Source organism: Coffea eugenioides, chromosome 1 (genome assembly GCF_003713205.1).
Source record: "Coffea eugenioides isolate CCC68of chromosome 1, Ceug_1.0, whole genome shotgun sequence".
In the NCBI taxonomy this organism is placed as follows: domain Eukaryota; kingdom Viridiplantae; phylum Streptophyta; class Magnoliopsida; order Gentianales; family Rubiaceae; genus Coffea; species Coffea eugenioides.
The window spans coordinates 17,058,791-17,071,795 of record NC_040035.1 but is presented as its reverse complement, the minus strand read 5'-3'; positions in this window follow the sequence as shown (position 1 = coordinate 17,071,795).

Sequence of the window (13,005 nt, the reverse complement as noted above, 5' to 3'; positions counted from 1 at the left end):
TACTCATAAAATCCACCAAGAAAATATTCCTAGGCCAGAAAATGCAGAAAACATGCAATTAAAGGAGAAAACCCTAGGAAACATATTAGGGATTTACGGGTTCTCACACTCTCTCCCCCTTAAAAGAATGTCGTCCTCGACATTCTAACTCCTATATAACGCCGGTCAAAATATCGCTCAGAAACCAATCAAGCAGTAGAATTCCATCTCTTCTAACTCGTATTCACCAGGTCCAATTTGTTTTTCCCAAAGTCAGTCAACAAATACTAAGAAACATTCTAATCTTACTTATCACAATTCACGATCTTGTAAATCACTTATCACATTCAAGTACTAAATATCACGCCAATCCAACTTATCAAATAGTCATGGTCCAGTGGTCCAGTAAGGAGTTAATCGCGTAACCAGATAAAATAGGCAAAAGGCTTGAAATCGGACGTAAAGTCCCAGATAATTGGAAGAAATTCAGGGTATAACGAAGCTTCAAATCAAAATTCATCCCTGGTGGTGCTGGATAACACAACAAGCTAGCACAACGGCTATGCTTCACCAAAGAATTTCAGTTCAGTAAGTTGGCCTTGGTGGTGCTGGACAACACAACAAGCTAGCACAACGGCTAAACTTCACCAGAGAATTTCAGTTCAGTAAGTTGGCCCTGGTGGTGCTGGACAACACAACAGGCATGCCTCGCCAGAGAATGGCGGTGCTGGACAACACAATAGGCAATGCCCCACCAGAGAGGTTCAGTTCAACCGCTACAGAAAAATAGTAGCCGGTCTACAACCACATGAATACGAATAAGTTCAAGAGTAGGGTCAAAGCAGTGTTCAATCAATAAGTTCAAAAGCAGAGCCAATTTCTTCAGGTTCATAGTGCGCGAGTACGAAGAAGTTCAAAAGCAGGGTCAAATATTACAAGTTCAGGGAGCATGAACACAAGTTCAAGTTCAAGGATCATAAGTACAGGTAGGAACACACTGGCCTAACCTCTGTCCAGCTATTCACATTCTTAAGCAGTCACAAATCCTAGTCCACATTCCATATATTCAGTCAAATGAGGTCCACTAAGGATACGTAAGGCACCTTAGCCTAAACAGGTTCAAGTTGCAAGTAAGCTCAATCTCATCGGTCTCAGGCAGTTCAAGATTTTTCACCAAACCAACAAAATACTACTGGAGAGTGCACGAACAAGGCATATTTAAGCACGAGCTAACAATTATACAAGACATATACACCGGACAAGACATATACAAGGTATAAAAATTTGTTTGAATCGGAACATGATTCTTTACAGGTATCAAAAATTATAGCACGAGCTAAAAGTCACAAAATAAGGCCAATATGTCACAGATAAAAGCTCATGTAAGCAGGAGACCAAAGCCTCAGGACGTGCACCACCCTTCCTAGGCTATAGTTAAACCCAAGGGTCCAATTATTGCTAATTGCAATCAAATCACCTACCCTTACGATATCCAATCAATCCATAACACCAGTTGAAACCAAAGGGTATCCTTTCGAAGTTCAAAGTTCAAAATCTGGAATAAACAAGCGACTAGCAAAAATACCATCATCTTCAAGAATAACCAATCTTAGGTTCTATAGTAAAGTCTCAAGTTCCAAGTTCAAACCCAAGAAACAAGTACAGCTGGCTAACTTACGTGTCAAATAAAACCAAGTCACTTCACACTAACCCCGTGCTCTTGAATGCGGTTACTTTATATCTCAAAGTCCCTCAGTCCGTACACTTAAAGATAGGTTTACCCTTCAAGAAAGTCAAGAATTTTAAACCATAAGTAAAGTATATAAAGTAACCCGAAACTTATCAAGTTCAGGAGTTTCATTATAATTCCAATAACTCGCCATTCTTTCGAAAACTCAAGATATATTTGTTTTTCATGTAAAGCAGAGACAAATTCAAGTGCGAGAATATGCCGGTCTACAATCAAGGAGAAAACTTAGTTTAGAAAATTTTAACCGTATCCACCCACCATACACAAAATTCAACAACTCTATTCAAGTAAAATTCACATTTTTTTTTTTTTACTAAAATCGGCAAATCATCGCTTGCAAATATCTAGGAAGTATACAGGCAGAAAATGCATTTTATCCATTTGATATTCTTTTATCTTGGTTCAAAATCATCATACGTGGAGGTTGGCCAACAAATTTCGGTCTCTTAACCCCCATAGCCAGTAATATAAATACCTCAACTCTTGCCATGCTTCGAGGTATAAGGATCATTCAAAGTAAGAAACTCCCAAATAATCAATTTCTTTAACCCCTAGGATACGATAGATCCTCGTTACATAATATTCAAATTAATCTCACAGTCAGGCATCCTAATCTTTCACTCTAGGATACGCTACAGAGATCTGAAGCCTAAGCTCTGATACCAATTGTAACAGCCCCACTTTCCCCTAAGGCGAACCAAAGGGGTTAGCGGACTGCCTGCCCAGCTCTCGCCAGGACTACGGATCAGTTCACGTCGATCTAATACGTTCCGGAACATACCCACGCGCGTAAACAAGTCAAAATCACAAAATAAAAAAAATGAAAATTGAAACCGATGATGAACAGTACCGGCCATGTCCGAATCCGGATACTAGGCCAAAATTTTCTTTTGCCGTTTGAAATACAAGTTAATCCGAAACCCAACCAAATGTCAACCAAACATATATACAGTGAAATGTAACATTTTTACAAGCCAAAAGCCAAAGCGGCATATCAAAACGATTCATCATGGATATACATGATCGGTTTGCCAACCAAAAGAAATTGAACCCAATACACATTAGGGTTTCATGCAAGGAGCTAGTCAAAATAGACATATACATGGCTCAATTTGGCAACCAACAAGTATGAGCTTCCAAAAGTGATTATTTTCCTGTAAGGAAAACAAATGGAATGGTGTGAGCTAAAGCTCAGTGAGCAACTATCACACAATCAACCAAGATCACTTAAGCATAATCGTTCATTGCAAATATTCAAATAAGAAGCAAAACAAATCGGTAAAAGGATACGGACGGCTCTCAAGAGCCCATTTCCACGCTTACATTCTTGATCGAACTTCATTGACCCTCCGTCAATATTAAAAGTACCAAACCGTAGACCTCACTTCACTTCCATTCCTTCCACCCAACATACCCCAACCGGGCCCGCACTCCAAGCAGTAACTTTAGGTGATACTCGAGTACACCGGAACCAAGGGTCTCATTACCACAAGATTCTCATTTCAGTCCCCGTGGCTAGTCAATTTTTACGACCAAGCCCTCGCTGGCTCGATTCGAGTGACTCCCAACGGGGTTGAGCTCAGTAGTACAGTAGGGTCGTTGGATACTCGTCCAACCGACACCCAAACAATATCAGTACAGTCATTCATAAAGCAGTACAGTAAGACAGTGAAACAGTACACAGTCGTTCACAAGCATAAAAGGAATAAGGACGGTCAAGTACACCCTCACCCTAATCATTTCCAATAGCCAAACAAGCCTTCAAGGCATCACAATCACATATAGCAAAGCCACTTTATAAATCCAAGTGAGTAGTATACTCACCAATCGATAAAATGATGTTTCATGCACCGTCGTTAAACGAACGTCGTGCACCACCGTTTCCTCCTAGAACAAGTAAACAATTCCCATAAGACTCGATAACGAGTCATGAATCAACACTAATCACAACCCAATAGGGTTTCATATACATAAACAAGCATCATAAGCAAACCAGAAATTAGAAGTAGCACTAGCCTTGGCCCCGAATAGAAAAACTGTTTTGCCCTTATTATGCGGTAATGGCGTCAAATTCACTACGGTTATCGGATGGGGGTGTAAGACCCACCGTTTCGAAGCTATGAAACAGGGTTACAACAATGAAGAAGGCCTCTCAGTCCAAATCCTAGCACAACTAGGTCAAAAATGCAGAAAACCAACCCAGAACCGTAGTTGCAGGTTCACAAATCACACAAAACTGTAATCAGTCCAAGTCAGTCTATACAGGTCCAAATGCATTGCTTCCAAAGGAATATGAAAGCTAAGACATCAAGCTACATTTCATCAGAAGACACCAACAACAAAATCCAAACCAATTCCAGTCAAAACAGACAATTACTATCGCAGTTCGCACATTCTGTTCACCCAGAACAGCAACAGTAAAAACGGTATAACTCACTCTATACTACTCCAAATGCCCTGAAATTTTGCAGGCACTTCAACCTCATCAATACCTACAACTTTAATGTTTTGAGAAAAGTCCAATTCGGCCTCTATCTATGACCTAAAATTTCGGACAGAATAGGGGTTCATGAACCCTAACTTTTCACATTTCATTCCAAACCCAAAATTGATTGCATTTATCAACAATTCACACCCACTAGAGTCAAAGCCCCTTATTACCAACCATCAAAAACAACCACACCATCAAGATCATATGAAACCAGAAAATTCCTCAAAAAATAAAAAACTCAACCAGATCACTTCAAACCAAGAAATAAATCACAATTTCTAACACCATAGCCACCATTAGGCATAAATTCAACATCATTAGATATAGGAGGGTGTTCATATACCACTTACCAAGTAACCAAGAGAGAGGAAGATGTTGGACACCTTAAGTCTTCAAACAAACTTCACTAAACTACTTCCTAGCACCCAAGGAAGGAATTTTATGGAGTAAAAACTAATTTAAGCAAGTAGTTTGGATGATTTGACCTAGGAATTTGCCAAGATGTTGAAGAGTTTTGTCTTTCTTCTTGCTAGAGAGGTTCGGCCATCAAGGGGTGAAAAATGGTAAGTTTTTTGTGAATTTTGAAGATATTTAATCCATAAGTCAAAAGGTCAAAACCATGAATAGTAAATCATAAAGTCCACCCAATAGAAAAATGACACATGGCATCTCATTAAATGCAATTCAATCCTTTCTTTTCTCTCTCACATCAATCACCTCACACTCCTTTACTTATCCATTAACACCCGATAAATTTCACAGTATCCGAAACTTAATCTTATCGGCCGAATTTTTCCGAACTTTTCACACTAGTGGGTCCCACGTCCATATTCGATCCGTAATTTCTCAAAAACTACCCAATGCTAGAAAAATCATCTAAAAACTATAATTACTCATAAAATCCACCAAGAAAATATTCCTAGGCCAAAAAATGCAGAAAACATGCAATTAAAGGGGAAAACCCTAGGAAAAATATTAGGGAATTTACGGGTTCTCACAGAATTAGCCTTCGGTTAAAAAATGACAGTTGTAGGGAATGACATTTTATAGATGTCTAAAAAATTTCAGGCCAATCGGAGCAATGTAGCCTGTGAAAAGACTGAAATACCCCTGCTGCCCTGTTTCTGTCCGAACATGCTAATCAGCTTCTGTAATTGGTTGTTTTGACCAGGAATACTACTGATTTGGTTGTCGATGTCTTCTTAAGAAATATATCCTGGTATCTTAGCTTTTGGATGGATTTGGAATCACTTGAATTGGACTTTGGTAGCCTGAATTATGGTTATTTAACCAGAATGCGGTTCGCTAACCTGTTTATGCGGTTCTGGTTTGGTACATTGAAATTTTGACCTAGTTGCACTACAAACTGGACTGAGTGGCCTTCTTCAACATTGTATCCCTTTATGTTAGCTTCGAAATGGTGTATATTGAACCTCCATCTGATAATTGTAGTGCCAGTTGTGTCCAATACGCTAAACGACATCAAAACCGTTTTTGGGTTTTAGGACTTAACTTTCATTTTCGGACTTTCCCTAGCTTACTTTGGTACTTATACGTTCTAATGGAGCCTTATTTTTGGTAGTATGCGGATTTGGTTTATGACTTGTAATGGCATTGGTGATTGTGTTTGGAAATTATGGGGAAATATTTGCAGGTTGCAAACTTGGAATTTTAAGGGGAAATGCTGTCCAAATTGAGGGTTCTTGTATTTAATGGACTTGGGGTGCTTTAGAGGGTAAATGGTAACCCTAGGGCTTGTCTCAACCTTTAGCACTAAAGTGTTTTTACATTACTTGCGAGTTTTACGCTTTTACATTGAGAATGTGTATCTTGGATGTATGACTCGTAATCGAGTCTCATTGTGCTTATTTGGATGTTTTAGGGCGTGACGGTGGTTCAAGACGCTCTTTGGGCGGAAGTGTATGAAATTTCACTTGCTTGCTTGGTGAGTGTACTACTCACTTGCTTGTTACTATGTGGCTTTGTTACACTTGAACTTGATGCCTTGAATGCTTATTTGCACCGTTGAAACTGATTAAAGTGAGGGTGTACTTGATCACTCTCACCCTTTTGTCTTATATATGACTGTTTACTGTGGTACTTGAATGGTACATGAAATACTGGATTTGGTGTCGTTTGGACGAGTATCCAACGGCCATTACTGTTACTACTGAGCTCAACCCCATTGGTAGTCGATTGAATCGAGCCGGCGAGGGTTGGTCGTGAAAATTGACGAGCCATGGGGACTGTTATATGGAATCTTGTAGTATGAGACTCTCGATTCCGGTATACTCGAGTATTACCAAATTTAAACTGTTTGGAGTTCGGGCCCGGTAGGGGTATGTTGGGTGGAAGGAATGGAAGTAAAGTGGAGTCTACGTTTGGTTACACTTTGTACATTGACGGAGGGTCAATGAGATACGATCAAGTATGGCGAGCGAGGAAAGGGGCTCTTGAGAGCCGTCCGTATCCTTTTACCATTGTTATTGATATGTGACTTTATTTAGCTTTCTTCTCTTGGCCATTACTGTGGTATTGGCGGTTTTCATTTTTGTGTTGTTATTTTGCCATTTTGTATAGTTTGAGCGTGCTTTTATGTTCCCGGAACGTTTTAGATCGTGTTTGATTGCACCGTTGGTCCTGGCGAGAGTTGGGCAGGCAGTCCGCTAACCTCTTTGGTTCGCCTTAGGGGAAGGGAGGGCTGTCACACAGTTCATAGTGTATCCAAGTCAAAATTTCAAATTATTGAAACCAGTATCTCAAAATCAAACTAGTTAACCGCACTATGATTAAACGACAATGACTCAGGCTACCGAAGTCCGATTGAGGTGTATCATATGGCGTTTCGAAGCCAAGACGTATACCTACTTTTATTATGAAGGCCTCCAAAGCTAAATCATGCATTCTTAGAGTCAAAAATTGAAATCTCCACGAAGACATAGAACTGTCCGCTAAACAGGGCTTATGGGCAGTCAAGGGTATTTCTGTCATTTCATGGGCTAAGTGCTCCGATCAAGTTGAAATTTTGCAGGAAGCTTTTTAACATCATTTGGTACAACTTTCATGTTTTAACCTAAGCCTGATTCGGCCTCTAACATGGTCAAACCGAACCGGGCAGAACAGGGTTAATTGAAAACCTAAACTGGAATTTCCGTACCAAACCAGAAATTTTCCGCAACCAATCATATCCAACATATACCAACTTCATTTTACACTATAACAAACCATCAACCCATGACTAAACAATAATTACTATATAAAAACAGAAAAATCAATAATAAATCAAAAATCCATCAAAACTCCACTTCCAACCATCAAACCTACTACAAATCAACATATTTAGCCACAAAAGCCACTAATTTGACATTAACATGAACAAAGAGGAAGTTGTAAGCAAAGTACCAGAACCGGGTAGAACAGGGTTAATTGAAACCCTAAACTGGAATTTCCGTACCAAACCAGAAATTTTCCGCAACCAATCATATCCAACATATACCAACTTCATTTTACACTATAACAAACCATCAACCCATGACTAAACAATAATTACTATATAAAAACAGAAAAATCAATAATAAATAAAAAATCCATCAAAACTCCACTTCCAACCATCAAACCTACTACAAATCAACATATTTAGCCACAAAAGCCACTAATTTGACATTAACATGAACAAAGAGGAAGTTGTAAGCAAAGTACCTTAACACCTCAAGAAAGATAGTAGCTTAGGGGTTTTCCTTCCAAAACAACTCCACCAACATCTTCAAACTCCCTTAGCAAGTCATTTTTGTGGACCAATTCAAGATTTAACCGGTTCGTTTGCAAGATCTAAGCAAGAAATGAAGAATAAAAGTTAAAGGTTTCTTTCTTTTCTCTCCCTAAGGAGCTCGGCCAAGAGAGATGAAATGGAGATGATTTTTGGGTCAAATTGAGGTTTTAGTAAAGTTAGGGAATAGTGGTCAAAGTCCAAACTCGAATAAGAAAGTGACACGTGGCACCTTTTAAGTTTAAACTTATCCTTTTGTCTCTCCAAGATTAAACCATCTAAGTAACCTCTAATTACCTCTTAACGCCTAGTAATTTAATCCCGGTATACAAAACTTAACCTAATTGGCCGAATTTATCCCACTCATCGCACTAGCGGGTCCCACATCCAAGATACACTACTAACATCACATAAACTAACTTATACTAGAAAAAATGATTTTAAAACTCTACTTTCTTATAAAATCTCTGAAAAATTAATATAATAGGTATAGTGAAGAAAATGCATGTGAGAGAATAAAATAAAATAATATAAAATACGGAAAATTTACGGGTCCTCATACTCTCTCCCCCTTAAAGCAATTTCGTCCTCGAAATTTTTCTTACCATGCTACTATCTATTTAGAAAAAAAATTGCGTTAATGCAATGACTAAAATCCCTTGCTAAGAAAACTAGTGAAAATATCAAAAAGTTTCCCCTTTCGAACCACAGATGAAAATTTCATTTAACATCAAGACTAAACTATACTAGATGATACTAAAAGATTCATGAATCAGGATTCAATACTATCAACATTTAATATTACTCATCAAAATATCAAGTACTAGGTCCACTACTTCTAATACACTCACTACATAAGGGTTGTATACACATAAGTCCATAAGTACATTTATTTCAGCTAACACATCACTACTTGCCCACTTTAACTATTACAACAGCTTTACACCCCAAAATCCATTTGTCTTGGGCAGTTCTTCACTTGGTGTCCCAGTTGGCCGCATCTGAAACATGCACCAATTTTCACATAACATATTCCTGTTTGACTTTTGTCACACGATTCACACTTAGCAGTCTCACATTTCTTCTTGAAGTGTCCATTCTTTTTCTTCTTCCTCCCCTTATCCCTCATAGCAACTCCATTTCCATCCATCTCTTTACGTTTCCCTTTGTTACCGCAAGCACTTCCTTCACCTCTTTCATCTTTATTACTAGGAATGTCCTGAGAGATTATTTGACTAGACAAAGGCACTAACTCAAACTTACTTTCTACTTCTTCTAGAATCCTTTCATTTTTCTTCTTTAGCTCTATGTTCATGTACAGTAGCTCTCTTTTCTCCGTATACTCCTGCTTCCATCGCCTTTCCCAATGCTCAGCTAATATCTTTTGGAACTCCACTTCCTTTCGAAGAGTCTCTATCTCCTTATCCATATCAGCCAAATGTGCCATCTTACCGATTCACCCGAACTCAAGTGATAACCTGCCAAGAAAATAATGGATCAAAATGAGTAACTTAGTACACTTGGGACTTTAACCATATAACTGTCAAGTTCCCTCACTCCCAATCCAACCACGAAAAATCAAACTTAGAAGCATACAGGTATAGAGGCCAAATCCTTTCTCTCAAATTCCATACCTAATTCCAAACTCTCGATCTCGACACAATAATAATCAAGTCAGGTCGACACTTTGACATCAAGAGATAAATGTCAAGAAAGTATAGGCAATGGTAGTTTATCGAGAGCCAAACTACGGCTATCGAATCTCACAAGAGGGGTAGAAAATACCTCCATGGTTGTGGCTAGACTAAGTCAAAGTCAAGTAAACACTTATCAAGTCCTCACGGTCATAGCAAAAGGGAACATGTCTTAGGTGCGAATTCCCTTACAATCTAGCCACCCTCGAGAAAACCCGAGCCAGACTAGTACAAGAATAGTCCATGATAACACTTCCATATCAAACCCCCTCGAGCAGTCTTAAAGTCCAATGTAAATTCTTCCGTGCCTTGGCCTTTGCCATCCAGACTTACCTCAAGTTCAATCAAGATACAGATCCTTATTCTCACGCTCTCCACTATTTGGTACTCAAGAATCCACAATAAGATAATTCACAGCTCGAGCCGGCCGATTCCAAGAGTAAATCATCCATATTATAGATTCCTACCCGACATACATATCTATCTTCCTCAAGTTCCATGATAAAGATTTTTACACTTATAATATGCACGGTTCATAGCTTATGCTCAAACGAGCACTTAGACACATTCACAAAATCAGGACCACAACACCACTTGGCCCAAGCTCACTACGCACAGAGACCACACGAAGCGGCTCTGGTATCACCTGTGACAGCCCCACCTTACCCTAAGGCGAACCAAAGGGTTTGGCGGACCGCCTACCCAGCTCTCGCCGGGACTACAGATCTGGAACAAACGGAAACCTTACCAAACGCTCAAAAGAACTTCGAGAAGATAACATTCAAAACCCAATTGAGCCGAACTAAAGGATACAATCGATGTTTAGTACAACGTTCCCACGAAAAAATCAAAATGAGATGAAGGGCCGCTGCCCCGTCACAATCCAACCAAGTACAAGTAAACTTTGTTTGACATGAGAGAATATACATTCCTAAAGACATATAACCATAAGGAAACACTGTACAATATACATATTAGTAAGTTTACACACCAAAAGAAACATTTTATTAAGATACATTTAGGGATTCCAAATTGTCGAGGAGCTATACCCAAAAGAGCAAAAGAATTTCTAACTAGCTCAACTCATTCTTCAAAACATTGAAGTTCCAAAAGATGGTTCCCTGTAAGGAAAACAAGGATAATGGGACGGGGTGAGCTAAAAGCTCAATGAGGTACCAAAAGTATAAACAGTAGAATTCATGAGAAATCACTTTTAGGGCACATATACACATCAAATATGAGAAATGAATGAACCCCACAATTTAAAGGATACAGGTGGCGCTCAGGAGCCAGATCCCCGTTGCAATACTTGATCCAGCCTCGTTGATCCTCCGTCAACGTTCAAATAAAGAAACCAGTCCAGTAGAACCCACTTTAACGCCAAAATTCCGTTCACCAAACATACCCCTTACCGGGCCCGAACGCCAAACAGGAACAGGAATGGTAATACTCGAGTATACCGGAATCAAGAGTCTCAATACCCAAAGATTCCCCAGGAACAGGCACCCATGGATTGTCAATTACCTCGACCAAGCCCTTGCTGGCTCGACTTAATTAACTCCCCATGAGATTGAGCTCAGATGTAACAAGAAGGTCGTTAGATACACTTCCAAACGACATTATAACAGGCGCAGGTAACAGATTCAAGTATATACGGGAAACAAGCCACATAGGCCAGAGAACGAGTGTGATAAAGTACACACTCGCCTTGTACACAATAAACAATCGATAAAGACACTCAAATAGCAATTTGCAAGTACAGATAACCATTTTAGCAATAATTCAGGGGAGTGGTACACTCACCGGTTCAAGTACAGATACTTCAAAAGTTTTACCCAAAGTGGCTTTAATCGTCAAGAAACCCTAAAATAATCAAGATAAAACAATTATAGTTCGCACATCCACAAACCCAGTAAATGGAATGCATAAATGAGGCTCGACTACAAGTCATATGCCTTCCCAGATTAAGTACTAGTACAAAAGAATAAAATATGACTTTTGAGAAAAAGATAATAGTTGGTCCTAGGGTTACAAACAACTGCCAAAACCCCTTCATTTTTACCAAGATCAACTCAACTGGAAAGAATCGCGTAGCCCTGAAATTTTGGGCAACATGCTCTCTGTATTTACCTATTTTCCAGCCATTTATGGCTTCATGTCTGTTCTCAACTCAATCCAATTCAACACATAAGAAATCTCAATACAATAGCCCTTCAACTAGGCTCAAGTTCATCCAATTTACAAAGCAAGTCTAGGAATGCAACTAGAAATCAAGTTTTAAGGAGGACAAAAGCAAAATAGCAGGTTTGACGTCTCCTAGCGTATCGGTCACAACCCAAGTTACGCTTATCGGATAGGGATGCAAATTATACTGTTTCGAAGCTAAGATAAAGGTCTACAACTTTGATTAAGACCACTAAGTCTAGTTCATAGTGTATCCAAGTCAAAATTTCAAATTATTGAAACCAGTATCTCAAAATCAAACTAGTTAACCGCACTATGATTAAACGACAATGACTCAGGCTACCGAAGTCCGATTGAGGTGTATCATATGGCGTTTCGAAGCCAAGACGTATACCTACTTTTATTATGAAGGCCTCCAAAGCTAAATCATGCATTCTTAGAGTCAAAAATTGAAATCTCCACGAAGACATAGAACTGTCCGCTAAACAGGGCTTATGGGCAGTCAAGGGTATTTCTGTCATTTCATGGGCTAAGTGCTCCGATCAAGTTGAAATTTTGCAGGAAGCTTTTTAACATCATTTGGTACAACTTTCATGTTTTAACCTAAGCCTGATTCGGCCTCTAACATGGTCAAACCGAACCGGGCAGAACAGGGTTAATTGAAAACCTAAACTGGAATTTCCGTACCAAACCAGAAATTTTCCGCAACCAATCATATCCAACATATACCAACTTCATTTTACACTATAACAAACCATCAACCCATGACTAAACAATAATTACTATATAAAAACAGAAAAATCAATAATAAATCAAAAATCCATCAAAACTCCACTTCCAACCATCAAACCTACTACAAATCAACATATTTAGCCACAAAAGCCACTAATTTGACATTAACATGAACAAAGAGGAAGTTGTAAGCAAAGTACCTTAACACCTCAAGAAAGATAGTAGCTTAGGGGTTTTCCTTCCAAAACAACTCCACCAAGATCTTCAAACTCCCTTAGCAAGTCACTTTTGTGGACCAATTCAAGATTTAACCAGTTGGTTTGCAAGATCTAAGCAAGAAATGAAGAATAAAAGTTGAAGGTTTCTTTCTTTTCTCTCCCTAAGGAGCTCGGCCAAGAGAGATGAAATG